The sequence below is a fragment of the Rhinoderma darwinii genome (assembly GCF_050947455.1).
Source record: "Rhinoderma darwinii isolate aRhiDar2 chromosome 5 unlocalized genomic scaffold, aRhiDar2.hap1 SUPER_5_unloc_35, whole genome shotgun sequence".
Taxonomy (NCBI): Eukaryota; Metazoa; Chordata; class Amphibia; order Anura; family Rhinodermatidae; genus Rhinoderma; species Rhinoderma darwinii.
In genome coordinates this window covers 97,682-125,060 of record NW_027461793.1, presented here as the reverse complement: position 1 = coordinate 125,060, position 27,379 = coordinate 97,682, and the positions used below count along the sequence as shown (strand labels likewise).

The following is a 27,379-nucleotide window of genomic DNA, read 5'->3' as shown; positions in this document are numbered from 1 at the left end:
ATGCATGAGTGATAATGAGCTCATTGATTAAATGCAATTAATGAATAGATTGCCACCTCTTGTTGTGTGTCGTCTGTGTTTCTGTGTTTCCGGCATTTCACATTGGAACACCTCATTCACCTTCCTTGTCTTCTCTCCGCCCTCCCTTTTAGGTAAGTTAAAGAGCTGCACCTGAGCCAGCCACTGATTGATTGATTGATTGATTGATTGATTGATTGATTGATTGATTGATGCAGCACAACAGTCAAATAGTGGAGTGGAGTAGGGGAACAGCAAACAGCCAATAAAGCAGCCCGCCCGCTCGCCTGCCCGCCACAATGGACCTACCTGTGTACACTAGATGGATGTGATGGAATGTACTGTCGTCCCTACATTTCAAGAAGAAGTAAGAATTGCAGTTGCAACAAAGCCTTGCTTGCCTACAAAGAGAGCAGCAATTTGGATTTGTTACTATGTTACCTAGAAGAATAACAAACTGTGCAAGGATGGAGGTTGTAGGAGCAAGGAGAAGTTGTCTGTAAAGTTGGTGGATGCCTATTTTCCATTTTGCAGTCCCTTGTCTCCCTCTTGTGGCCTCCTGGAGGCAACTAGCTGTGCAAAAAAAAGACAGCCTGGCGGCCGGCTGTTGCAGTGTTTCCCTCTCAGGCAACACTGAGTGACTGACTGAGCCTCACCGTCTTATATAAAGTTCAGACGGAACTTTGCACGTGTCATAGTGGAGCCCTCAGGATTCCAGAGCCAGCTTTCTGACATCATAATGGGGCCTCAGAGATAAAAGCCTGGGCCCAGGCAGTGTTGGTCAGTGCTGCTCAGCAGGCAGCACTGGACTGGACTGGATTACAGCTGATACAAGGTGTGAAGGAACAAGGGGTGGCTGTGGGCATGCACTTGCTGCCGCTGCCAGTGTTTATCTGCATGGCAGCAGGGCATTTGGGCGTTGCCAGGAAGGCGTTTTTATGTAGATTCCTCCTCTTTCAGCACTGCATTGTGGTGCAAGCAAAAGAAGCAAATCCTGTCTGGCTTCCTCTCCGGCCTTTATTCACCTCCCGTGTAGCTGTGAGTGTGTGAGCCTGCAGGGCCCCATGGAATTGCCTAGAAGTAGGCTGAATCGCTGCAAGGGCTGAACAGCAGTATCGGGCAGGCTCGGGCAACGCGCGGCCCGTTCGGGTTATCGCTTCTCGGCCTTTTGGCTAAGATCAAGTGTAGTATCTGTTCTTATCAGTTTAATATCTGATACGTCCCCTATCTGGGGACCATATATTAAATGGATTTTTAGAACAGGGAGATGGAAATAGAGCTTGCTCTGTCCACTCCACGCATTGACCTGGTATTGCAGTATTTCCAGGACCGGTGCACCCTTTCCTTATGTGTTGACTAAAAGCAGATTCCAAAAGTGTTTTTTGTCTTTGCTATTGTTTCTGTCTTTCTGAAGGGATCTCCCCTTTTAATCCCATTATTTCAACACCTGTTGGACAATGCATGAGTGATAATGAGCTCATTGATTAAATGCAATTAATGAATAGATTGCCACCTCTTGTTGTGTGTCGTCTGTGTTTCTGTGTTTCCGGCATTTCACATTGGAACACCTCATTCACCTTCCTTGTCTTCTCTCCGCCCTCCCTTTTAGGTAAGTTAAAGAGCTGCACCTGAGCCAGCCACTGATTGATTGATTGATTGATTGATTGATTGATTGATTGATTGATTGATTGATTGATTGATTGATTGATTGATTGATTGATGCAGCACAACAGTCAAATAGTGGAGTGGAGTAGGGGAACAGCAAACAGCCAATAAAGCAGCCCGCCCGCTCGCCTGCCCGCCACAATGGACCTACCTGTGTACACTAGATGGATGTGATGGAATGTACTGTCGTCCCTACATTTCAAGAAGAAGTAAGAATTGCAGTTGCAACAAAGCCTTGCTTGCCTACAAAGAGAGCAGCAATTTGGATTTGTTACTATGTTACCTAGAAGAATAACAAACTGTGCAAGGATGGAGGTTGTAGGAGCAAGGAGAAGTTGTCTGTAAAGTTGGTGGATGCCTATTTTCCATTTTGCAGTCCCTTGTCTCCCTCTTGTGGCCTCCTGGAGGCAACTAGCTGTGCAAAAAAAAGACAGCCTGGCGGCCGGCTGTTGCAGTGTTGCCCTCTCAGGCAACACTGAGTGACTGACTGAGCCTCACCGTCTTATATAAAGTTCAGACGGAACTTTGCACGTGTCATAGTGGAGCCCTCAGGATTCCAGAGCCAGCTTTCTGACATCATAATGGGGCCTCAGAGATAAAAGCCTGGGCCCAGGCAGTGTTGGTCAGTGCTGCTCAGCAGGCAGCACTGGACTGGACTGGATTACAGCTGATACAAGGTGTGAAGGAACAAGGGGTGGCTGTGGGCATGCACTTGCTGCCGCTGCCAGTGTTTATCTGCATGGCAGCAGGGCATTTGGGCGTTGCCAGGAAGGCGTTTTTATGTAGATTCCTCCTCTTTCAGCACTGCATTGTGGTGCAAGCAAAAGAAGCAAATCCTGTCTGGCTTCCTCTCCGGCCTTTATTCACCTCCCGTGTAGCTGTGAGTGTGTGAGCCTGCAGGGCCCCATGGAATTGCCTAGAAGTAGGCTGAATCGCTGCAAGGGCTGAACAGCAGTATCGGGCAGGCTCGGGCAACGCGCGGCCCGTTCGGGTTATCGCTTCTCGGCCTTTTGGCTAAGATCAAGTGTAGTATCTGTTCTTATCAGTTTAATATCTGATACGTCCCCTATCTGGGGACCATATATTAAATGGATTTTTAGAACAGGGAGATGGAAATAGAGCTTGCTCTGTCCACTCCACGCATTGACCTGGTATTGCAGTATTTCCAGGACCGGTGCACCCTTTCCTTATGTGTTGACTAAAAGCAGATTCCAAAAGTGTTTTTTGTCTTTGCTATTGTTTCTGTCTTTCTGAAGGGATCTCCCCTTTTAATCCCATTATTTCAACACCTGTTGGACAATGCATGAGTGATAATGAGCTCATTGATTAAATGCAATTAATGAATAGATTGCCACCTCTTGTTGTGTGTCGTCTGTGTTTCTGTGTTTCCGGCATTTCACATTGGAACACCTCATTCACCTTCCTTGTCTTCTCTCCGCCCTCCCTTTTAGGTAAGTTAAAGAGCTGCACCTGAGCCAGCCACTGATTGATTGATTGATTGATTGATTGATTGATTGATTGATTGATTGATTGATTGATTGATTGATGCAGCACAACAGTCAAATAGTGGAGTGGAGTAGGGGAACAGCAAACAGCCAATAAAGCAGCCCGCCCGCTCGCCTGCCCGCCACAATGGACCTACCTGTGTACACTAGATGGATGTGATGGAATGTACTGTCGTCCCTACATTTCAAGAAGAAGTAAGAATTGCAGTTGCAACAAAGCCTTGCTTGCCTACAAAGAGAGCAGCAATTTGGATTTGTTACTATGTTACCTAGAAGAATAACAAACTGTGCAAGGATGGAGGTTGTAGGAGCAAGGAGAAGTTGTCTGTAAAGTTGGTGGATGCCTATTTTCCATTTTGCAGTCCCTTGTCTCCCTCTTGTGGCCTCCTGGAGGCAACTAGCTGTGCAAAAAAAAGACAGCCTGGCGGCCGGCTGTTGCAGTGTTGCCCTCTCAGGCAACACTGAGTGACTGACTGAGCCTCACCGTCTTATATAAAGTTCAGACGGAACTTTGCACGTGTCATAGTGGAGCCCTCAGGATTCCAGAGCCAGCTTTCTGACATCATAATGGGGCCTCAGAGATAAAAGCCTGGGCCCAGGCAGTGTTGGTCAGTGCTGCTCAGCAGGCAGCACTGGACTGGACTGGATTACAGCTGATACAAGGTGTGAAGGAACAAGGGGTGGCTGTGGGCATGCACTTGCTGCCGCTGCCAGTGTTTATCTGCATGGCAGCAGGGCATTTGGGCGTTGCCAGGAAGGCGTTTTTATGTAGATTCCTCCTCTTTCAGCACTGCATTGTGGTGCAAGCAAAAGAAGCAAATCCTGTCTGGCTTCCTCTCCGGCCTTTATTCACCTCCCGTGTAGCTGTGAGTGTGTGAGCCTGCAGGGCCCCATGGAATTGCCTAGAAGTAGGCTGAATCGCTGCAAGGGCTGAACAGCAGTATCGGGCAGGCTCGGGCAACGCGCGGCCCGTTCGGGTTATCGCTTCTCGGCCTTTTGGCTAAGATCAAGTGTAGTATCTGTTCTTATCAGTTTAATATCTGATACGTCCCCTATCTGGGGACCATATATTAAATGGATTTTTAGAACAGGGAGATGGAAATAGAGCTTGCTCTGTCCACTCCACGCATTGACCTGGTATTGCAGTATTTCCAGGACCGGTGCACCCTTTCCTTATGTGTTGACTAATAGCAGATTCCAAAAGTGTTTTTTGTCTTTGCTATTGTTTCTGTCTTTCTGAAGGGATCTCCCCTTTTAATCCCATTATTTCAACACCTGTTGGACAATGCATGAGTGATAATGAGCTCATTGATTAAATGCAATTAATGAATAGATTGCCACCTCTTGTTGTGTGTCGTCTGTGTTTCTGTGTTTCCGGCATTTCACATTGGAACACCTCATTCACCTTCCTTGTCTTCTCTCCGCCCTCCCTTTTAGGTAAGTTAAAGAGCTGCACCTGAGCCAGCCACTGATTGATTGATTGATTGATTGATTGATTGATTGATGCAGCACAACAGTCAAATAGTGGAGTGGAGTAGGGGAACAGCAAACAGCCAATAAAGCAGCCCGCCCGCTCGCCTGCCCGCCACAATGGACCTACCTGTGTACACTAGATGGATGTGATGGAATGTACTGTCGTCCCTACATTTCAAGAAGAAGTAAGAATTGCAGTTGCAACAAAGCCTTGCTTGCCTACAAAGAGAGCAGCAATTTGGATTTGTTACTATGTTACCTAGAAGAATAACAAACTGTGCAAGGATGGAGGTTGTAGGAGCAAGGAGAAGTTGTCTGTAAAGTTGGTGGATGCCTATTTTCCATTTTGCAGTCCCTTGTCTCCCTCTTGTGGCCTCCTGGAGGCAACTAGCTGTGCAAAAAAAAGACAGCCTGGCGGCCGGCTGTTGCAGTGTTGCCCTCTCAGGCAACACTGAGTGACTGACTGAGCCTCACCGTCTTATATAAAGTTCAGACGGAACTTTGCACGTGTCATAGTGGAGCCCTCAGGATTCCAGAGCCAGCTTTCTGACATCATAATGGGGCCTCAGAGATAAAAGCCTGGGCCCAGGCAGTGTTGGTCAGTGCTGCTCAGCAGGCAGCACTGGACTGGACTGGATTACAGCTGATACAAGGTGTGAAGGAACAAGGGGTGGCTGTGGGCATGCACTTGCTGCCGCTGCCAGTGTTTATCTGCATGGCAGCAGGGCATTTGGGCGTTGCCAGGAAGGCGTTTTTATGTAGATTCCTCCTCTTTCAGCACTGCATTGTGGTGCAAGCAAAAGAAGCAAATCCTGTCTGGCTTCCTCTCCGGCCTTTATTCACCTCCCGTGTAGCTGTGAGTGTGTGAGCCTGCAGGGCCCCATGGAATTGCCTAGAAGTAGGCTGAATCGCTGCAAGGGCTGAACAGCAGTATCGGGCAGGCTCGGGCAACGCGCGGCCCGTTCGGGTTATCGCTTCTCGGCCTTTTGGCTAAGATCAAGTGTAGTATCTGTTCTTATCAGTTTAATATCTGATACGTCCCCTATCTGGGGACCATATATTAAATGGATTTTTAGAACAGGGAGATGGAAATAGAGCTTGCTCTGTCCACTCCACGCATTGACCTGGTATTGCAGTATTTCCAGGACCGGTGCACCCTTTCCTTATGTGTTGACTAAAAGCAGATTCCAAAAGTGTTTTTTGTCTTTGCTATTGTTTCTGTCTTTCTGAAGGGATCTCCCCTTTTAATCCCATTATTTCAACACCTGTTGGACAATGCATGAGTGATAATGAGCTCATTGATTAAATGCAATTAATGAATAGATTGCCACCTCTTGTTGTGTGTCGTCTGTGTTTCTGTGTTTCCGGCATTTCACATTGGAACACCTCATTCACCTTCCTTGTCTTCTCTCCGCCCTCCCTTTTAGGTAAGTTAAAGAGCTGCACCTGAGCCAGCCACTGATTGATTGATTGATTGATTGATTGATTGATTGATTGATTGATTGATTGATTGATGCAGCACAACAGTCAAATAGTGGAGTGGAGTAGGGGAACAGCAAACAGCCAATAAAGCAGCCCGCCCGCTCGCCTGCCCGCCACAATGGACCTACCTGTGTACACTAGATGGATGTGATGGAATGTACTGTCGTCCCTACATTTCAAGAAGAAGTAAGAATTGCAGTTGCAACAAAGCCTTGCTTGCCTACAAAGAGAGCAGCAATTTGGATTTGTTACTATGTTACCTAGAAGAATAACAAACTGTGCAAGGATGGAGGTTGTAGGAGCAAGGAGAAGTTGTCTGTAAAGTTGGTGGATGCCTATTTTCCATTTTGCAGTCCCTTGTCTCCCTCTTGTGGCCTCCTGGAGGCAACTAGCTGTGCAAAAAAAAGACAGCCTGGCGGCCGGCTGTTGCAGTGTTGCCCTCTCAGGCAACACTGAGTGACTGACTGAGCCTCACCGTCTTATATAAAGTTCAGACGGAACTTTGCACGTGTCATAGTGGAGCCCTCAGGATTCCAGAGCCAGCTTTCTGACATCATAATGGGGCCTCAGAGATAAAAGCCTGGGCCCAGGCAGTGTTGGTCAGTGCTGCTCAGCAGGCAGCACTGGACTGGACTGGATTACAGCTGATACAAGGTGTGAAGGAACAAGGGGTGGCTGTGGGCATGCACTTGCTGCCGCTGCCAGTGTTTATCTGCATGGCAGCAGGGCATTTGGGCGTTGCCAGGAAGGCGTTTTTATGTAGATTCCTCCTCTTTCAGCACTGCTTTGTGGTGCAAGCAAAAGAAGCAAATCCTGTCTGGCTTCCTCTCCGGCCTTTATTCACCTCCCGTGTAGCTGTGAGTGTGTGAGCCTGCAGGGCCCCATGGAATTGCCTAGAAGTAGGCTGAATCGCTGCAAGGGCTGAACAGCAGTATCGGGCAGGCTCGGGCAACGCGCGGCCCGTTCGGGTTATCGCTTCTCGGCCTTTTGGCTAAGATCAAGTGTAGTATCTGTTCTTATCAGTTTAATATCTGATACGTCCCCTATCTGGGGACCATATATTAAATGGATTTTTAGAACAGGGAGATGGAAATAGAGCTTGCTCTGTCCACTCCACGCATTGACCTGGTATTGCAGTATTTCCAGGACCGGTGCACCCTTTCCTTATGTGTTGACTAAAAGCAGATTCCAAAAGTGTTTTTTGTCTTTGCTATTGTTTCTGTCTTTCTGAAGGGATCTCCCCTTTTAATCCCATTATTTCAACACCTGTTGGACAATGCATGAGTGATAATGAGCTCATTGATTAAATGCAATTAATGAATAGATTGCCACCTCTTGTTGTGTGTCGTCTGTGTTTCTGTGTTTCCGGCATTTCACATTGGAACACCTCATTCACCTTCCTTGTCTTCTCTCCGCCCTCCCTTTTAGGTAAGTTAAAGAGCTGCACCTGAGCCAGCCACTGATTGATTGATTGATTGATTGATTGATTGATTGATTGATTGATTGATTGATTGATGCAGCACAACAGTCAAATAGTGGAGTGGAGTAGGGGAACAGCAAACAGCCAATAAAGCAGCCCGCCCGCTCGCCTGCCCGCCACAATGGACCTACCTGTGTACACTAGATGGATGTGATGGAATGTACTGTCGTCCCTACATTTCAAGAAGAAGTAAGAATTGCAGTTGCAACAAAGCCTTGCTTGCCTACAAAGAGAGCAGCAATTTGGATTTGTTACTATGTTACCTAGAAGAATAACAAACTGTGCAAGGATGGAGGTTGTAGGAGCAAGGAGAAGTTGTCTGTAAAGTTGGTGGATGCCTATTTTCCATTTTGCAGTCCCTTGTCTCCCTCTTGTGGCCTCCTGGAGGCAACTAGCTGTGCAAAAAAAAAGACAGCCTGGCGGCCGGCTGTTGCAGTGTTGCCCTCTCAGGCAACACTGAGTGACTGACTGAGCCTCACCGTCTTATATAAAGTTCAGACGGAACTTTGCACGTGTCATAGTGGAGCCCTCAGGATTCCAGAGCCAGCTTTCTGACATCATAATGGGGCCTCAGAGATAAAAGCCTGGGCCCAGGCAGTGTTGGTCAGTGCTGCTCAGCAGGCAGCACTGGACTGGACTGGATTACAGCTGATACAAGGTGTGAAGGAACAAGGGGTGGCTGTGGGCATGCACTTGCTGCCGCTGCCAGTGTTTATCTGCATGGCAGCAGGGCATTTGGGCGTTGCCAGGAAGGCGTTTTTATGTAGATTCCTCCTCTTTCAGCACTGCATTGTGGTGCAAGCAAAAGAAGCAAATCCTGTCTGGCTTCCTCTCTGGCCTTTATTCACCTCCCGTGTAGCTGTGAGTGTGTGAGCCTGCAGGGCCCCATGGAATTGCCTAGAAGTAGGCTGAATCGCTGCAAGGGCTGAACAGCAGTATCGGGCAGGCTCGGGCAACGCGCGGCCCGTTCGGGTTATCGCTTCTCGGCCTTTTGGCTAAGATCAAGTGTAGTATCTGTTCTTATCAGTTTAATATCTGATACGTCCCCTATCTGGGGACCATATATTAAATGGATTTTTAGAACAGGGAGATGGAAATAGAGCTTGCTCTGTCCACTCCACGCATTGACCTGGTATTGCAGTATTTCCAGGACCGGTGCACCCTTTCCTTATGTGTTGACTAAAAGCAGATTCCAAAAGTGTTTTTTGTCTTTGCTATTGTTTCTGTCTTTCTGAAGGGATCTCCCCTTTTAATCCCATTATTTCAACACCTGTTGGACAATGCATGAGTGATAATGAGCTCATTGATTAAATGCAATTAATGAATAGATTGCCACCTCTTGTTGTGTGTCGTCTGTGTTTCTGTGTTTCCGGCATTTCACATTGGAACACCTCATTCACCTTCCTTGTCTTCTCTCCGCCCTCCCTTTTAGGTAAGTTAAAGAGCTGCACCTGAGCCAGCCACTGATTGATTGATTGATTGATTGATTGATTGATTGATTGATTGATTGATTGATTGATTGATTGATGCAGCACAACAGTCAAATAGTGGAGTGGAGTAGGGGAACAGCAAACAGCCAATAAAGCAGCCCGCCCGCTCGCCTGCCCGCCACAATGGACCTACCTGTGTACACTAGATGGATGTGATGGAATGTACTGTCGTCCCTACATTTCAAGAAGAAGTAAGAATTGCAGTTGCAACAAAGCCTTGCTTGCCTACAAAGAGAGCAGCAATTTGGATTTGTTACTATGTTACCTAGAAGAATAACAAACTGTGCAAGGATGGAGGTTGTAGGAGCAAGGAGAAGTTGTCTGTAAAGTTGGTGGATGCCTATTTTCCATTTTGCAGTCCCTTGTCTCCCTCTTGTGGCCTCCTGGAGGCAACTAGCTGTGCAAAAAAAAGACAGCCTGGCGGCCGGCTGTTGCAGTGTTGCCCTCTCAGGCAACACTGAGTGACTGACTGAGCCTCACCGTCTTATATAAAGTTCAGACGGAACTTTGCACGTGTCATAGTGGAGCCCTCAGGATTCCAGAGCCAGCTTTCTGACATCATAATGGGGCCTCAGAGATAAAAGCCTGGGCCCAGGCAGTGTTGGTCAGTGCTGCTCAGCAGGCAGCACTGGACTGGACTGGATTACAGCTGATACAAGGTGTGAAGGAACAAGGGGTGGCTGTGGGCATGCACTTGCTGCCGCTGCCAGTGTTTATCTGCATGGCAGCAGGGCATTTGGGCGTTGCCAGGAAGGCGTTTTTATGTAGATTCCTCCTCTTTCAGCACTGCATTGTGGTGCAAGCAAAAGAAGCAAATCCTGTCTGGCTTCCTCTCCGGCCTTTATTCACCTCCCGTGTAGCTGTGAGTGTGTGAGCCTGCAGGGCCCCATGGAATTGCCTAGAAGTAGGCTGAATCGCTGCAAGGGCTGAACAGCAGTATCGGGCAGGCTCGGGCAACGCGCGGCCCGTTCGGGTTATCGCTTCTCGGCCTTTTGGCTAAGATCAAGTGTAGTATCTGTTCTTATCAGTTTAATATCTGATACGTCCCCTATCTGGGGACCATATATTAAATGGATTTTTAGAACAGGGAGATGGAAATAGAGCTTGCTCTGTCCACTCCACGCATTGACCTGGTATTGCAGTATTTCCAGGACCGGTGCACCCTTTCCTTATGTGTTGACTAAAAGCAGATTCCAAAAGTGTTTTTTGTCTTTGCTATTGTTTCTGTCTTTCTGAAGGGATCTCCCCTTTTAATCCCATTATTTCAACACCTGTTGGACAATGCATGAGTGATAATGAGCTCATTGATTAAATGCAATTAATGAATAGATTGCCACCTCTTGTTGTGTGTCGTCTGTGTTTCTGTGTTTCCGGCATTTCACATTGGAACACCTCATTCACCTTCCTTGTCTTCTCTCCGCCCTCCCTTTTAGGTAAGTTAAAGAGCTGCACCTGAGCCAGCCACTGATTGATTGATTGATTGATTGATTGATTGATTGATTGATTGATTGATTGATGCAGCACAACAGTCAAATAGTGGAGTGGAGTAGGGGAACAGCAAACAGCCAATAAAGCAGCCCGCCCGCTCGCCTGCCCGCCACAATGGACCTACCTGTGTACACTAGATGGATGTGATGGAATGTACTGTCGTCCCTACATTTCAAGAAGAAGTAAGAATTGCAGTTGCAACAAAGCCTTGCTTGCCTACAAAGAGAGCAGCAATTTGGATTTGTTACTATGTTACCTAGAAGAATAACAAACTGTGCAAGGATGGAGGTTGTAGGAGCAAGGAGAAGTTGTCTGTAAAGTTGGTGGATGCCTATTTTCCATTTTGCAGTCCCTTGTCTCCCTCTTGTGGCCTCCTGGAGGCAACTAGCTGTGCAAAAAAAAGACAGCCTGGCGGCCGGCTGTTGCAGTGTTGCCCTCTCAGGCAACACTGAGTGACTGACTGAGCCTCACCGTCTTATATAAAGTTCAGACGGAACTTTGCACGTGTCATAGTGGAGCCCTCAGGATTCCAGAGCCAGCTTTCTGACATCATAATGGGGCCTCAGAGATAAAAGCCTGGGCCCAGGCAGTGTTGGTCAGTGCTGCTCAGCAGGCAGCACTGGACTGGACTGGATTACAGCTGATACAAGGTGTGAAGGAACAAGGGGTGGCTGTGGGCATGCACTTGCTGCCGCTGCCAGTGTTTATCTGCATGGCAGCAGGGCATTTGGGCGTTGCCAGGAAGGCGTTTTTATGTAGATTCCTCCTCTTTCAGCACTGCATTGTGGTGCAAGCAAAAGAAGCAAATCCTGTCTGGCTTCCTCTCCGGCCTTTATTCACCTCCCGTGTAGCTGTGAGTGTGTGAGCCTGCAGGGCCCCATGGAATTGCCTAGAAGTAGGCTGAATCGCTGCAAGGGCTGAACAGCAGTATCGGGCAGGCTCGGGCAACGCGCGGCCCGTTCGGGTTATCGCTTCTCGGCCTTTTGGCTAAGATCAAGTGTAGTATCTGTTCTTATCAGTTTAATATCTGATACGTCCCCTATCTGGGGACCATATATTAAATGGATTTTTAGAACAGGGAGATGGAAATAGAGCTTGCTCTGTCCACTCCACGCATTGACCTGGTATTGCAGTATTTCCAGGACCGGTGCACCCTTTCCTTATGTGTTGACTAAAAGCAGATTCCAAAAGTGTTTTTTGTCTTTGCTATTGTTTCTGTCTTTCTGAAGGGATCTCCCCTTTTAATCCCATTATTTCAACACCTGTTGGACAATGCATGAGTGATAATGAGCTCATTGATTAAATGCAATTAATGAATAGATTGCCACCTCTTGTTGTGTGTCGTCTGTGTTTCTGTGTTTCCGGCATTTCACATTGGAACACCTCATTCACCTTCCTTGTCTTCTCTCCGCCCTCCCTTTTAGGTAAGTTAAAGAGCTGCACCTGAGCCAGCCACTGATTGATTGATTGATTGATTGATTGATTGATTGATGCAGCACAACAGTCAAATAGTGGAGTGGAGTAGGGGAACAGCAAACAGCCAATAAAGCAGCCCGCCCGCTCGCCTGCCCGCCACAATGGACCTACCTGTGTACACTAGATGGATGTGATGGAATGTACTGTCGTCCCTACATTTCAAGAAGAAGTAAGAATTGCAGTTGCAACAAAGCCTTGCTTGCCTACAAAGAGAGCAGCAATTTGGATTTGTTACTATGTTACCTAGAAGAATAACAAACTGTGCAAGGATGGAGGTTGTAGGAGCAAGGAGAAGTTGTCTGTAAAGTTGGTGGATGCCTATTTTCCATTTTGCAGTCCCTTGTCTCCCTCTTGTGGCCTCCTGGAGGCAACTAGCTGTGCAAAAAAAAGACAGCCTGGCGGCCGGCTGTTGCAGTGTTGCCCTCTCAGGCAACACTGAGTGACTGACTGAGCCTCACCGTCTTATATAAAGTTCAGACGGAACTTTGCACGTGTCATAGTGGAGCCCTCAGGATTCCAGAGCCAGCTTTCTGACATCATAATGGGGCCTCAGAGATAAAAGCCTGGGCCCAGGCAGTGTTGGTCAGTGCTGCTCAGCAGGCAGCACTGGACTGGACTGGATTACAGCTGATACAAGGTGTGAAGGAACAAGGGGTGGCTGTGGGCATGCACTTGCTGCCGCTGCCAGTGTTTATCTGCATGGCAGCAGGGCATTTGGGCGTTGCCAGGAAGGCGTTTTTATGTAGATTCCTCCTCTTTCAGCACTGCATTGTGGTGCAAGCAAAAGAAGCAAATCCTGTCTGGCTTCCTCTCCGGCCTTTATTCACCTCCCGTGTAGCTGTGAGTGTGTGAGCCTGCAGGGCCCCATGGAATTGCCTAGAAGTAGGCTGAATCGCTGCAAGGGCTGAACAGCAGTATCGGGCAGGCTCGGGCAACGCGCGGCCCGTTCGGGTTATCGCTTCTCGGCCTTTTGGCTAAGATCAAGTGTAGTATCTGTTCTTATCAGTTTAATATCTGATACGTCCCCTATCTGGGGACCATATATTAAATGGATTTTTAGAACAGGGAGATGGAAATAGAGCTTGCTCTGTCCACTCCACGCATTGACCTGGTATTGCAGTATTTCCAGGACCGGTGCACCCTTTCCTTATGTGTTGACTAAAAGCAGATTCCAAAAGTGTTTTTTGTCTTTGCTATTGTTTCTGTCTTTCTGAAGGGATCTCCCCTTTTAATCCCATTATTTCAACACCTGTTGGACAATGCATGAGTGATAATGAGCTCATTGATTAAATGCAATTAATGAATAGATTGCCACCTCTTGTTGTGTGTCGTCTGTGTTTCTGTGTTTCCGGCATTTCACATTGGAACACCTCATTCACCTTCCTTGTCTTCTCTCCGCCCTCCCTTTTAGGTAAGTTAAAGAGCTGCACCTGAGCCAGCCACTGATTGATTGATTGATTGATTGATTGATTGATTGATTGATTGATTGATTGATTGATGCAGCACAACAGTCAAATAGTGGAGTGGAGTAGGGGAACAGCAAACAGCCAATAAAGCAGCCCGCCCGCTCGCCTGCCCGCCACAATGGACCTACCTGTGTACACTAGATGGATGTGATGGAATGTACTGTCGTCCCTACATTTCAAGAAGAAGTAAGAATTGCAGTTGCAACAAAGCCTTGCTTGCCTACAAAGAGAGCAGCAATTTGGATTTGTTACTATGTTACCTAGAAGAATAACAAACTGTGCAAGGATGGAGGTTGTAGGAGCAAGGAGAAGTTGTCTGTAAAGTTGGTGGATGCCTATTTTCCATTTTGCAGTCCCTTGTCTCCCTCTTGTGGCCTCCTGGAGGCAACTAGCTGTGCAAAAAAAAGACAGCCTGGCGGCCGGCTGTTGCAGTGTTGCCCTCTCAGGCAACACTGAGTGACTGACTGAGCCTCACCGTCTTATATAAAGTTCAGACGGAACTTTGCACGTGTCATAGTGGAGCCCTCAGGATTCCAGAGCCAGCTTTCTGACATCATAATGGGGCCTCAGAGATAAAAGCCTGGGCCCAGGCAGTGTTGGTCAGTGCTGCTCAGCAGGCAGCACTGGACTGGACTGGATTACAGCTGATACAAGGTGTGAAGGAACAAGGGGTGGCTGTGGGCATGCACTTGCTGCCGCTGCCAGTGTTTATCTGCATGGCAGCAGGGCATTTGGGCGTTGCCAGGAAGGCGTTTTTATGTAGATTCCTCCTCTTTCAGCACTGCATTGTGGTGCAAGCAAAAGAAGCAAATCCTGTCTGGCTTCCTCTCCGGCCTTTATTCACCTCCCGTGTAGCTGTGAGTGTGTGAGCCTGCAGGGCCCCATGGAATTGCCTAGAAGTAGGCTGAATCGCTGCAAGGGCTGAACAGCAGTATCGGGCAGGCTCGGGCAACGCGCGGCCCGTTCGGGTTATCGCTTCTCGGCCTTTTGGCTAAGATCAAGTGTAGTATCTGTTCTTATCAGTTTAATATCTGATACGTCCCCTATCTGGGGACCATATATTAAATGGATTTTTAGAACAGGGAGATGGAAATAGAGCTTGCTCTGTCCACTCCACGCATTGACCTGGTATTGCAGTATTTCCAGGACCGGTGCACCCTTTCCTTATGTGTTGACTAAAAGCAGATTCCAAAAGTGTTTTTTGTCTTTGCTATTGTTTCTGTCTTTCTGAAGGGATCTCCCCTTTTAATCCCATTATTTCAACACCTGTTGGACAATGCATGAGTGATAATGAGCTCATTGATTAAATGCAATTAATGAATAGATTGCCACCTCTTGTTGTGTGTCGTCTGTGTTTCTGTGTTTCCGGCATTTCACATTGGAACACCTCATTCACCTTCCTTGTCTTCTCTCCGCCCTCCCTTTTAGGTAAGTTAAAGAGCTGCACCTGAGCCAGCCACTGATTGATTGATTGATTGATTGATTGATTGATTGATTGATTGATTGATTGATTGATGCAGCACAACAGTCAAATAGTGGAGTGGAGTAGGGGAACAGCAAACAGCCAATAAAGCAGCCCGCCCGCTCGCCTGCCCGCCACAATGGACCTACCTGTGTACACTAGATGGATGTGATGGAATGTACTGTCGTCCCTACATTTCAAGAAGAAGTAAGAATTGCAGTTGCAACAAAGCCTTGCTTGCCTACAAAGAGAGCAGCAATTTGGATTTGTTACTATGTTACCTAGAAGAATAACAAACTGTGCAAGGATGGAGGTTGTAGGAGCAAGGAGAAGTTGTCTGTAAAGTTGGTGGATGCCTATTTTCCATTTTGCAGTCCCTTGTCTCCCTCTTGTGGCCTCCTGGAGGCAACTAGCTGTGCAAAAAAAAGACAGCCTGGCGGCCGGCTGTTGCAGTGTTGCCCTCTCAGGCAACACTGAGTGACTGACTGAGCCTCACCGTCTTATATAAAGTTCAGACGGAACTTTGCACGTGTCATAGTGGAGCCCTCAGGATTCCAGAGCCAGCTTTCTGACATCATAATGGGGCCTCAGAGATAAAAGCCTGGGCCCAGGCAGTGTTGGTCAGTGCTGCTCAGCAGGCAGCACTGGACTGGACTGGATTACAGCTGATACAAGGTGTGAAGGAACAAGGGGTGGCTGTGGGCATGCACTTGCTGCCGCTGCCAGTGTTTATCTGCATGGCAGCAGGGCATTTGGGCGTTGCCAGGAAGGCGTTTTTATGTAGATTCCTCCTCTTTCAGCACTGCATTGTGGTGCAAGCAAAAGAAGCAAATCCTGTCTGGCTTCCTCTCCGGCCTTTATTCACCTCCCGTGTAGCTGTGAGTGTGTGAGCCTGCAGGGCCCCATGGAATTGCCTAGAAGTAGGCTGAATCGCTGCAAGGGCTGAACAGCAGTATCGGGCAGGCTCGGGCAACGCGCGGCCCGTTCGGGTTATCGCTTCTCGGCCTTTTGGCTAAGATCAAGTGTAGTATCTGTTCTTATCAGTTTAATATCTGATACGTCCCCTATCTGGGGACCATATATTAAATGGATTTTTAGAACAGGGAGATGGAAATAGAGCTTGCTCTGTCCACTCCACGCATTGACCTGGTATTGCAGTATTTCCAGGACCGGTGCACCCTTTCCTTATGTGTTGACTAATAGCAGATTCCAAAAGTGTTTTTTGTCTTTGCTATTGTTTCTGTCTTTCTGAAGGGATCTCCCCTTTTAATCCCATTATTTCAACACCTGTTGGACAATGCATGAGTGATAATGAGCTCATTGATTAAATGCAATTAATGAATAGATTGCCACCTCTTGTTGTGTGTCGTCTGTGTTTCTGTGTTTCCGGCATTTCACATTGGAACACCTCATTCACCTTCCTTGTCTTCTCTCCGCCCTCCCTTTTAGGTAAGTTAAAGAGCTGCACCTGAGCCAGCCACTGATTGATTGATTGATTGATTGATTGATTGATTGATTGATTGATGCAGCACAACAGTCAAATAGTGGAGTGGAGTAGGGGAACAGCAAACAGCCAATAAAGCAGCCCGCCCGCTCGCCTGCCCGCCACAATGGACCTACCTGTGTACACTAGATGGATGTGATGGAATGTACTGTCGTCCCTACATTTCAAGAAGAAGTAAGAATTGCAGTTGCAACAAAGCCTTGCTTGCCTACAAAGAGAGCAGCAATTTGGATTTGTTACTATGTTACCTAGAAGAATAACAAACTGTGCAAGGATGGAGGTTGTAGGAGCAAGGAGAAGTTGTCTGTAAAGTTGGTGGATGCCTATTTTCCATTTTGCAGTCCCTTGTCTCCCTCTTGTGGCCTCCTGGAGGCAACTAGCTGTGCAAAAAAAAGACAGCCTGGCGGCCGGCTGTTGCAGTGTTGCCCTCTCAGGCAACACTGAGTGACTGACTGAGCCTCACCGTCTTATATAAAGTTCAGACGGAACTTTGCACGTGTCATAGTGGAGCCCTCAGGATTCCAGAGCCAGCTTTCTGACATCATAATGGGGCCTCAGAGATAAAAGCCTGGGCCCAGGCAGTGTTGGTCAGTGCTGCTCAGCAGGCAGCACTGGACTGGACTGGATTACAGCTGATACAAGGTGTGAAGGAACAAGGGGTGGCTGTGGGCATGCACTTGCTGCCGCTGCCAGTGTTTATCTGCATGGCAGCAGGGCATTTGGGCGTTGCCAGGAAGGCGTTTTTATGTAGATTCCTCCTCTTTCAGCACTGCATTGTGGTGCAAGCAAAAGAAGCAAATCCTGTCTGGCTTCCTCTCCGGCCTTTATTCACCTCCCGTGTAGCTGTGAGTGTGTGAGCCTGCAGGGCCCCATGGAATTGCCTAGAAGTAGGCTGAATCGCTGCAAGGGCTGAACAGCAGTATCGGGCAGGCTCGGGCAACGCGCGGCCCGTTCGGGTTATCGCTTCTCGGCCTTTTGGCTAAGATCAAGTGTAGTATCTGTTCTTATCAGTTTAATATCTGATACGTCCCCTATCTGGGGACCATATATTAAATGGATTTTTAGAACAGGGAGATGGAAATAGAGCTTGCTCTGTCCACTCCACGCATTGACCTGGTATTGCAGTATTTCCAGGACCGGTGCACCCTTTCCTTATGTGTTGACTAAAAGCAGATTCCAAAAGTGTTTTTTGTCTTTGCTATTGTTTCTGTCTTTCTGAAGGGATCTCCCCTTTTAATCCCATTATTTCAACACCTGTTGGACAATGCATGAGTGATAATGAGCTCATTGATTAAATGCAATTAATGAATAGATTGCCACCTCTTGTTGTGTGTCGTCTGTGTTTCTGTGTTTCCGGCATTTCACATTGGAACACCTCATTCACCTTCCTTGTCTTCTCTCCGCCCTCCCTTTTAGGTAAGTTAAAGAGCTGCACCTGAGCCAGCCACTGATTGATTGATTGATTGATTGATTGATTGATTGATTGATTGATTGATTGATGCAGCACAACAGTCAAATAGTGGAGTGGAGTAGGGGAACAGCAAACAGCCAATAAAGCAGCCCGCCCGCTCGCCTGCCCGCCACAATGGACCTACCTGTGTACACTAGATGGATGTGATGGAATGTACTGTCGTCCCTACATTTCAAGAAGAAGTAAGAATTGCAGTTGCAACAAAGCCTTGCTTGCCTACAAAGAGAGCAGCAATTTGGATTTGTTACTATGTTACCTAGAAGAATAACAAACTGTGCAAGGATGGAGGTTGTAGGAGCAAGGAGAAGTTGTCTGTAAAGTTGGTGGATGCCTATTTTCCATTTTGCAGTCCCTTGTCTCCCTCTTGTGGCCTCCTGGAGGCAACTAGCTGTGCAAAAAAAAGACAGCCTGGCGGCCGGCTGTTGCAGTGTTGCCCTCTCAGGCAACACTGAGTGACTGACTGAGCCTCACCGTCTTATATAAAGTTCAGACGGAACTTTGCACGTGTCATAGTGGAGCCCTCAGGATTCCAGAGCCAGCTTTCTGACATCATAATGGGGCCTCAGAGATAAAAGCCTGGGCCCAGGCAGTGTTGGTCAGTGCTGCTCAGCAGGCAGCACTGGACTGGACTGGATTACAGCTGATACAAGGTGTGAAGGAACAAGGGGTGGCTGTGGGCATGCACTTGCTGCCGCTGCCAGTGTTTATCTGCATGGCAGCAGGGCATTTGGGCGTTGCCAGGAAGGCGTTTTTATGTAGATTCCTCCTCTTTCAGCACTGCTTTGTGGTGCAAGCAAAAGAAGCAAATCCTGTCTGGCTTCCTCTCCGGCCTTTATTCACCTCCCATGTAGCTGTGAGTGTGTGAGCCTGCAGGGCCCCATGGAATTGCCTAGAAGTAGGCTGAATCGCTGCAAGGGCTGAACAGCAGTATCGGGCAGGCTCGGGCAACGCGCGGCCCGTTCGGGTTATCGCTTCTCGGCCTTTTGGCTAAGATCAAGTGTAGTATCTGTTCTTATCAGTTTAATATCTGATACGTCCCCTATCTGGGGACCATATATTAAATGGATTTTTAGAACAGGGAGATGGAAATAGAGCTTGCTCTGTCCACTCCACGCATTGACCTGGTATTGCAGTATTTCCAGGACCGGTGCACCCTTTCCTTATGTGTTGACTAAAAGCAGATTCCAAAAGTGTTTTTTGTCTTTGCTATTGTTTCTGTCTTTCTGAAGGGATCTCCCCTTTTAATCCCATTATTTCAACACCTGTTGGACAATGCATGAGTGATAATGAGCTCATTGATTAAATGCAATTAATGAATAGATTGCCACCTCTTGTTGTGTGTCGTCTGTGTTTCTGTGTTTCCGGCATTTCACATTGGAACACCTCATTCACCTTCCTTGTCTTCTCTCCGCCCTCCCTTTTAGGTAAGTTAAAGAGCTGCACCTGAGCCAGCCACTGATTGATTGATTGATTGATTGATTGATTGATTGATTGATTGATTGATTGATGCAGCACAACAGTCAAATAGTGGAGTGGAGTAGGGGAACAGCAAACAGCCAATAAAGCAGCCCGCCCGCTCGCCTGCCCGCCACAATGGACCTACCTGTGTACACTAGATGGATGTGATGGAATGTACTGTCGTCCCTACATTTCAAGAAGAAGTAAGAATTGCAGTTGCAACAAAGCCTTGCTTGCCTACAAAGAGAGCAGCAATTTGGATTTGTTACTATGTTACCTAGAAGAATAACAAACTGTGCAAGGATGGAGGTTGTAGGAGCAAGGAGAAGTTGTCTGTAAAGTTGGTGGATGCCTATTTTCCATTTTGCAGTCCCTTGTCTCCCTCTTGTGGCCTCCTGGAGGCAACTAGCTGTGCAAAAAAAAGACAGCCTGGCGGCCGGCTGTTGCAGTGTTGCCCTCTCAGGCAACACTGAGTGACTGACTGAGCCTCACCGTCTTATATAAAGTTCAGACGGAACTTTGCACGTGTCATAGTGGAGCCCTCAGGATTCCAGAGCCAGCTTTCTGACATCATAATGGGGCCTCAGAGATAAAAGCCTGGGCCCAGGCAGTGTTGGTCAGTGCTGCTCAGCAGGCAGCACTGGACTGGACTGGATTACAGCTGATACAAGGTGTGAAGGAACAAGGGGTGGCTGTGGGCATGCACTTGCTGCCGCTGCCAGTGTTTATCTGCATGGCAGCAGGGCATTTGGGCGTTGCCAGGAAGGCGTTTTTATGTAGATTCCTCCTCTTTCAGCACTGCATTTTGGTGCAAGCAAAAGAAGCAAATCCTGTCTGGCTTCCTCTCCGGCCTTTATTCACCTCCCGTGTAGCTGTGAGTGTGTGAGCCTGCAGGGCCCCATGGAATTGCCTAGAAGTAGGCTGAATCGCTGCAAGGGCTGAACAGCAGTATCGGGCAGGCTCGGGCAACGCGCGGCCCGTTCGGGTTATCGCTTCTCGGCCTTTTGGCTAAGATCAAGTGTAGTATCTGTTCTTATCAGTTTAATATCTGATACGTCCCCTATCTGGGGACCATATATTAAATGGATTTTTAGAACAGGGAGATGGAAATAGAGCTTGCTCTGTCCACTCCACGCATTGACCTGGTATTGCAGTATTTCCAGGACCGGTGCACCCTTTCCTTATGTGTTGACTAAAAGCAGATTCCAAAAGTGTTTTTTGTCTTTGCTATTGTTTCTGTCTTTCTGAAGGGATCTCCCCTTTTAATCCCATTATTTCAACACCTGTTGGACAATGCATGAGTGATAATGAGCTCATTGATTAAATGCAATTAATGAATAGATTGCCACCTCTTGTTGTGTGTCGTCTGTGTTTCTGTGTTTCCGGCATTTCACATTGGAACACCTCATTCACCTTCCTTGTCTTCTCTCCGCCCTCCCTTTTAGGTAAGTTAAAGAGCTGCACCTGAGCCAGCCACTGATTGATTGATTGATTGATTGATTGATTGATTGATTGATGCAGCACAACAGTCAAATAGTGGAGTGGAGTAGGGGAACAGCAAACAGCCAATAAAGCAGCCCGCCCGCTCGCCTGCCCGCCACAATGGACCTACCTGTGTACACTAGATGGATGTGATGGAATGTACTGTCGTCCCTACATTTCAAGAAGAAGTAAGAATTGCAGTTGCAACAAAGCCTTGCTTGCCTACAAAGAGAGCAGCAATTTGGATTTGTTACTATGTTACCTAGAAGAATAACAAACTGTGCAAGGATGGAGGTTGTAGGAGCAAGGAGAAGTTGTCTGTAAAGTTGGTGGATGCCTATTTTCCATTTTGCAGTCCCTTGTCTCCCTCTTGTGGCCTCCTGGAGGCAACTAGCTGTGCAAAAAAAAGACAGCCTGGCGGCCGGCTGTTGCAGTGTTGCCCTCTCAGGCAACACTGAGTGACTGACTGAGCCTCACCGTCTTATATAAAGTTCAGACGGAACTTTGCACGTGTCATAGTGGAGCCCTCAGGATTCCAGAGCCAGCTTTCTGACATCATAATGGGGCCTCAGAGATAAAAGCCTGGGCCCAGGCAGTGTTGGTCAGTGCTGCTCAGCAGGCAGCACTGGACTGGACTGGATTACAGCTGATACAAGGTGTGAAGGAACAAGGGGTGGCTGTGGGCATGCACTTGCTGCCGCTGCCAGTGTTTATCTGCATGGCAGCAGGGCATTTGGGCGTTGCCAGGAAGGCGTTTTTATGTAGATTCCTCCTCTTTCAGCACTGCATTGTGGTGCAAGCAAAAGAAGCAAATCCTGTCTGGCTTCCTCTCCGGCCTTTATTCACCTCCCGTGTAGCTGTGAGTGTGTGAGCCTGCAGGGCCCCATGGAATTGCCTAGAAGTAGGCTGAATCGCTGCAAGGGCTGAACAGCAGTATCGGGCAGGCTCGGGCAACGCGCGGCCCGTTCGGGTTATCGCTTCTCGGCCTTTTGGCTAAGATCAAGTGTAGTATCTGTTCTTATCAGTTTAATATCTGATACGTCCCCTATCTGGGGACCATATATTAAATGGATTTTTTAGAACAGGGAGATGGAAATAGAGCTTGCTCTGTCCACTCCACGCATTGACCTGGTATTGCAGTATTTCCAGGACCGGTGCACCCTTTCCTTATGTGTTGACTAAAAGCAGATTCCAAAAGTGTTTTTTGTCTTTGCTATTGTTTCTGTCTTTCTGAAGGGATCTCCCCTTTTAATCCCATTATTTCAACACCTGTTGGACAATGCATGAGTGATAATGAGCTCATTGATTAAATGCAATTAATGAATAGATTGCCACCTCTTGTTGTGTGTCGTCTGTGTTTCTGTGTTTCCGGCATTTCACATTGGAACACCTCATTCACCTTCCTTGTCTTCTCTCCGCCCTCCCTTTTAGGTAAGTTAAAGAGCTGCACCTGAGCCAGCCACTGATTGATTGATTGATTGATTGATTGATTGATTGATTGATTGATTGATTGATTGATGCAGCACAACAGTCAAATAGTGGAGTGGAGTAGGGGAACAGCAAACAGCCAATAAAGCAGCCCGCCCGCTCGCCTGCCCGCCACAATGGACCTACCTGTGTACACTAGATGGATGTGATGGAATGTACTGTCGTCCCTACATTTCAAGAAGAAGTAAGAATTGCAGTTGCAACAAAGCCTTGCTTGCCTACAAAGAGAGCAGCAATTTGGATTTGTTACTATGTTACCTAGAAGAATAACAAACTGTGCAAGGATGGAGGTTGTAGGAGCAAGGAGAAGTTGTCTGTAAAGTTGGTGGATGCCTATTTTCCATTTTGCAGTCCCTTGTCTCCCTCTTGTGGCCTCCTGGAGGCAACTAGCTGTGCAAAAAAAAGACAGCCTGGCGGCCGGCTGTTGCAGTGTTGCCCTCTCAGGCAACACTGAGTGACTGACTGAGCCTCACCGTCTTATATAAAGTTCAGACGGAACTTTGCACGTGTCATAGTGGAGCCCTCAGGATTCCAGAGCCAGCTTTCTGACATCATAATGGGGCCTCAGAGATAAAAGCCTGGGCCCAGGCAGTGTTGGTCAGTGCTGCTCAGCAGGCAGCACTGGACTGGACTGGATTACAGCTGATACAAGGTGTGAAGGAACAAGGGGTGGCTGTGGGCATGCACTTGCTGCCGCTGCCAGTGTTTATCTGCATGGCAGCAGGGCATTTGGGCGTTGCCAGGAAGGCGTTTTTATGTAGATTCCTCCTCTTTCAGCACTGCATTGTGGTGCAAGCAAAAGAAGCAAATCCTGTCTGGCTTCCTCTCCGGCCTTTATTCACCTCCCGTGTAGCTGTGAGTGTGTGAGCCTGCAGGGCCCCATGGAATTGCCTAGAAGTAGGCTGAATCGCTGCAAGGGCTGAACAGCAGTATCGGGCAGGCTCGGGCAACGCGCGGCCCGTTCGGGTTATCGCTTCTCGGCCTTTTGGCTAAGATCAAGTGTAGTATCTGTTCTTATCAGTTTAATATCTGATACGTCCCCTATCTGGGGACCATATATTAAATGGATTTTTAGAACAGGGAGATGGAAATAGAGCTTGCTCTGTCCACTCCACGCATTGACCTGGTATTGCAGTATTTCCAGGACCGGTGCACCCTTTCCTTATGTGTTGACTAAAAGCAGATTCCAAAAGTGTTTTTTGTCTTTGCTATTGTTTCTGTCTTTCTGAAGGGATCTCCCCTTTTAATCCCATTATTTCAACACCTGTTGGACAATGCATGAGTGATAATGAGCTCATTGATTAAATGCAATTAATGAATAGATTGCCACCTCTTGTTGTGTGTCGTCTGTGTTTCTGTGTTTCCGGCATTTCACATTGGAACACCTCATTCACCTTCCTTGTCTTCTCTCCGCCCTCCCTTTTAGGTAAGTTAAAGAGCTGCACCTGAGCCAGCCACTGATTGATTGATTGATTGATTGATTGATTGATTGATGCAGCACAACAGTCAAATAGTGGAGTGGAGTAGGGGAACAGCAAACAGCCAATAAAGCAGCCCGCCCGCTCGCCTGCCCGCCACAATGGACCTACCTGTGTACACTAGATGGATGTGATGGAATGTACTGTCGTCCCTACATTTCAAGAAGAAGTAAGAATTGCAGTTGCAACAAAGCCTTGCTTGCCTACAAAGAGAGCAGCAATTTGGATTTGTTACTATGTTACCTAGAAGAATAACAAACTGTGCAAGGATGGAGGTTGTAGGAGCAAGGAGAAGTTGTCTGTAAAGTTGGTGGATGCCTATTTTCCATTTTGCAGTCCCTTGTCTCCCTCTTGTGGCCTCCTGGAGGCAACTAGCTGTGCAAAAAAAAGACAGCCTGGCGGCCGGCTGTTGCAGTGTTGCCCTCTCAGGCAACACTGAGTGACTGACTGAGCCTCACCGTCTTATATAAAGTTCAGACGGAACTTTGCACGTGTCATAGTGGAGCCCTCAGGATTCCAGAGCCAGCTTTCTGACATCATAATGGGGCCTCAGAGATAAAAGCCTGGGCCCAGGCAGTGTTGGTCAGTGCTGCTCAGCAGGCAGCACTGGACTGGACTGGATTACAGCTGATACAAGGTGTGAAGGAACAAGGGGTGGCTGTGGGCATGCACTTGCTGCCGCTGCCAGTGTTTATCTGCATGGCAGCAGGGCATTTGGGCGTTGCCAGGAAGGCGTTTTTATGTAGATTCCTCCTCTTTCAGCACTGCATTGTGGTGCAAGCAAAAGAAGCAAATCCTGTCTGGCTTCCTCTCCGGCCTTTATTCACCTCCCGTGTAGCTGTGAGTGTGTGAGCCTGCAGGGCCCCATGGAATTGCCTAGAAGTAGGCTGAATCGCTGCAAGGGCTGAACAGCAGTATCGGGCAGGCTCGGGCAACGCGCGGCCCGTTCGGGTTATCGCTTCTCGGCCTTTTGGCTAAGATCAAGTGTAGTATCTGTTCTTATCAGTTTAATATCTGATACGTCCCCTATCTGGGGACCATATATTCAATGGATTTTTAGAACAGGGAGATGGAAATAGAGCTTGCTCTGTCCACTCCACGCATTGACCTGGTATTGCAGTATTTCCAGGACCGGTGCACCCTTTCCTTATGTGTTGACTAAAAGCAGATTCCAAAAGTGTTTTTTGTCTTTGCTATTGTTTCTGTCTTTCTGAAGGGATCTCCCCTTTTAATCCCATTATTTCAACACCTGTTGGACAATGCATGAGTGATAATGAGCTCATTGATTAAATGCAATTAATGAATAGATTGCCACCTCTTGTTGTGTGTCGTCTGTGTTTCTGTGTTTCCGGCATTTCACATTGGAACACCTCATTCACCTTCCTTGTCTTCTCTCCGCCCTCCCTTTTAGGTAAGTTAAAGAGCTGCACCTGAGCCAGCCACTGATTGATTGATTGATTGATTGATTGATTGATTGATTGATTGATTGATTGATGCAGCACAACAGTCAAATAGTGGAGTGGAGTAGGGGAACAGCAAACAGCCAATAAAGCAGCCCGCCCGCTCGCCTGCCCGCCACAATGGACCTACCTGTGTACACTAGATGGATGTGATGGAATGTACTGTCGTCCCTACATTTCAAGAAGAAGTAAGAATTGCAGTTGCAACAAAGCCTTGCTTGCCTACAAAGAGAGCAGCAATTTGGATTTGTTACTATGTTACCTAGAAGAATAACAAACTGTGCAAGGATGGAGGTTGTAGGAGCAAGGAGAAGTTGTCTGTAAAGTTGGTGGATGCCTATTTTCCATTTTGCAGTCCCTTGTCTCCCTCTTGTGGCCTCCTGGAGGCAACTAGCTGTGCAAAAAAAAAGACAGCCTGGCGGCCGGCTGTTGCAGTGTTGCCCTCTCAGGCAACACTGAGTGACTGACTGAGCCTCACCGTCTTATATAAAGTTCAGACGGAACTTTGCACGTGTCATAGTGGAGCCCTCAGGATTCCAGAGCCAGCTTTCTGACATCATAATGGGGCCTCAGAGATAAAAGCCTGGGCCCAGGCAGTGTTGGTCAGTGCTGCTCAGCAGGCAGCACTGGACTGGACTGGATTACAGCTGATACAAGGTGTGAAGGAACAAGGGGTGGCTGTGGGCATGCACTTGCTGCCGCTGCCAGTGTTTATCTGCATGGCAGCAGGGCATTTGGGCGTTGCCAGGAAGGCGTTTTTATGTAGATTCCTCCTCTTTCAGCACTGCATTGTGGTGCAAGCAAAAGAAGCAAATCCTGTCTGGCTTCCTCTCCGGCCTTTATTCACCTCCCGTGTAGCTGTGAGTGTGTGAGCCTGCAGGGCCCCATGGAATTGCCTAGAAGTAGGCTGAATCGCTGCAAGGGCTGAACAGCAGTATCGGGCAGGCTCGGGCAACGCGCGGCCCGTTCGGGTTATCGCTTCTCGGCCTTTTGGCTAAGATCAAGTGTAGTATCTGTTCTTATCAGTTTAATATCTGATACGTCCCCTATCTGGGGACCATATATTAAATGGATTTTTAGAACAGGGAGATGGAAATAGAGCTTGCTCTGTCCACTCCACGCATTGACCTGGTATTGCAGTATTTCCAGGACCGGTGCACCCTTTCCTTATGTGTTGACTAAAAGCAGATTCCAAAAGTGTTTTTTGTCTTTGCTATTGTTTCTGTCTTTCTGAAGGGATCTCCCCTTTTAATCCCATTATTTCAACACCTGTTGGACAATGCATGAGTGATAATGAGCTCATTGATTAAATGCAATTAATGAATAGATTGCCACCTCTTGTTGTGTGTCGTCTGTGTTTCTGTGTTTCCGGCATTTCACATTGGAACACCTCATTCACCTTCCTTGTCTTCTCTCCGCCCTCCCTTTTAGGTAAGTTAAAGAGCTGCACCTGAGCCAGCCACTGATTGATTGATTGATTGATTGATTGATTGATTGATTGATTGATTGATTGATTGATGCAGCACAACAGTCAAATAGTGGAGTGGAGTAGGGGAACAGCAAACAGCCAATAAAGCAGCCCGCCCGCTCGCCTGCCCGCCACAATGGACCTACCTGTGTACACTAGATGGATGTGATGGAATGTACTGTCGTCCCTACATTTCAAGAAGAAGTAAGAATTGCAGTTGCAACAAAGCCTTGCTTGCCTACAAAGAGAGCAGCAATTTGGATTTGTTACTATGTTACCTAGAAGAATAACAAACTGTGCAAGGATGGAGGTTGTAGGAGCAAGGAGAAGTTGTCTGTAAAGTTGGTGGATGCCTATTTTCCATTTTGCAGTCCCTTGTCTCCCTCTTGTGGCCTCCTGGAGGCAACTAGCTGTGCAAAAAAAAGACAGCCTGGCGGCCGGCTGTTGCAGTGTTGCCCTCTCAGGCAACACTGAGTGACTGACTGAGCCTCACCGTCTTATATAAAGTTCAGACGGAACTTTGCACGTGTCATAGTGGAGCCCTCAGGATTCCAGAGCCAGCTTT

The 27,379-nt window shown here is 47.7% G+C and overlaps 18 non-coding genes across 18 annotated transcripts; all 18 read left to right on the top strand.

Moving 5' to 3' along the window:
* Positions 1-1,170: 1,170 nt before the first annotated feature.
* Positions 1,171-1,361, top strand: LOC142690730 (U2 spliceosomal RNA). Its single transcript, XR_012859423.1, has one exon. It is a non-coding gene; the product is annotated as a U2 spliceosomal RNA (small nuclear RNA).
* A 1,316-nt stretch (positions 1,362-2,677) lies between these two features.
* LOC142690729 (U2 spliceosomal RNA) lies at positions 2,678-2,868 on the top strand. The gene has a single exon (XR_012859422.1). It is a non-coding gene; the product is annotated as a U2 spliceosomal RNA (small nuclear RNA).
* Positions 2,869-4,168: 1,300 nt separating this feature from the next.
* Positions 4,169-4,359, top strand: LOC142690728 (U2 spliceosomal RNA). The gene has a single exon (XR_012859421.1). It is a non-coding gene; the product is annotated as a U2 spliceosomal RNA (small nuclear RNA).
* Positions 4,360-5,631: 1,272 nt separating this feature from the next.
* Positions 5,632-5,822, top strand: LOC142690727 (U2 spliceosomal RNA). The gene has a single exon (XR_012859420.1). It is a non-coding gene; the product is annotated as a U2 spliceosomal RNA (small nuclear RNA).
* A 1,292-nt stretch (positions 5,823-7,114) lies between these two features.
* On the top strand, positions 7,115-7,305 carry LOC142690726 (U2 spliceosomal RNA). Its single transcript, XR_012859419.1, has one exon. It is a non-coding gene; the product is annotated as a U2 spliceosomal RNA (small nuclear RNA).
* A 1,293-nt stretch (positions 7,306-8,598) lies between these two features.
* LOC142690725 (U2 spliceosomal RNA) lies at positions 8,599-8,789 on the top strand. Its single transcript, XR_012859418.1, has one exon. It is a non-coding gene; the product is annotated as a U2 spliceosomal RNA (small nuclear RNA).
* A 1,300-nt stretch (positions 8,790-10,089) lies between these two features.
* Positions 10,090-10,280, top strand: LOC142690724 (U2 spliceosomal RNA). The gene has a single exon (XR_012859417.1). It is a non-coding gene; the product is annotated as a U2 spliceosomal RNA (small nuclear RNA).
* Positions 10,281-11,568: 1,288 nt separating this feature from the next.
* Positions 11,569-11,759, top strand: LOC142690723 (U2 spliceosomal RNA). The gene has a single exon (XR_012859416.1). It is a non-coding gene; the product is annotated as a U2 spliceosomal RNA (small nuclear RNA).
* A 1,272-nt stretch (positions 11,760-13,031) lies between these two features.
* Positions 13,032-13,222, top strand: LOC142690722 (U2 spliceosomal RNA). Its single transcript, XR_012859415.1, has one exon. It is a non-coding gene; the product is annotated as a U2 spliceosomal RNA (small nuclear RNA).
* A 1,292-nt stretch (positions 13,223-14,514) lies between these two features.
* On the top strand, positions 14,515-14,705 carry LOC142690721 (U2 spliceosomal RNA). Its single transcript, XR_012859414.1, has one exon. It is a non-coding gene; the product is annotated as a U2 spliceosomal RNA (small nuclear RNA).
* Positions 14,706-15,997: 1,292 nt separating this feature from the next.
* Positions 15,998-16,188, top strand: LOC142690718 (U2 spliceosomal RNA). The gene has a single exon (XR_012859412.1). It is a non-coding gene; the product is annotated as a U2 spliceosomal RNA (small nuclear RNA).
* A 1,280-nt stretch (positions 16,189-17,468) lies between these two features.
* On the top strand, positions 17,469-17,659 carry LOC142690717 (U2 spliceosomal RNA). Its single transcript, XR_012859411.1, has one exon. It is a non-coding gene; the product is annotated as a U2 spliceosomal RNA (small nuclear RNA).
* Positions 17,660-18,947: 1,288 nt separating this feature from the next.
* Positions 18,948-19,138, top strand: LOC142690716 (U2 spliceosomal RNA). The gene has a single exon (XR_012859410.1). It is a non-coding gene; the product is annotated as a U2 spliceosomal RNA (small nuclear RNA).
* Positions 19,139-20,426: 1,288 nt separating this feature from the next.
* LOC142690715 (U2 spliceosomal RNA) lies at positions 20,427-20,617 on the top strand. Its single transcript, XR_012859409.1, has one exon. It is a non-coding gene; the product is annotated as a U2 spliceosomal RNA (small nuclear RNA).
* A 1,276-nt stretch (positions 20,618-21,893) lies between these two features.
* Positions 21,894-22,085, top strand: LOC142691014 (U2 spliceosomal RNA). Its single transcript, XR_012859680.1, has one exon. It is a non-coding gene; the product is annotated as a U2 spliceosomal RNA (small nuclear RNA).
* Positions 22,086-23,377: 1,292 nt separating this feature from the next.
* Positions 23,378-23,568, top strand: LOC142690714 (U2 spliceosomal RNA). Its single transcript, XR_012859408.1, has one exon. It is a non-coding gene; the product is annotated as a U2 spliceosomal RNA (small nuclear RNA).
* Positions 23,569-24,840: 1,272 nt separating this feature from the next.
* On the top strand, positions 24,841-25,031 carry LOC142691011 (U2 spliceosomal RNA). Its single transcript, XR_012859677.1, has one exon. It is a non-coding gene; the product is annotated as a U2 spliceosomal RNA (small nuclear RNA).
* Positions 25,032-26,320: 1,289 nt separating this feature from the next.
* Positions 26,321-26,511, top strand: LOC142690713 (U2 spliceosomal RNA). The gene has a single exon (XR_012859407.1). It is a non-coding gene; the product is annotated as a U2 spliceosomal RNA (small nuclear RNA).
* The last annotated feature ends 868 nt before the right edge of the window (positions 26,512-27,379 follow it).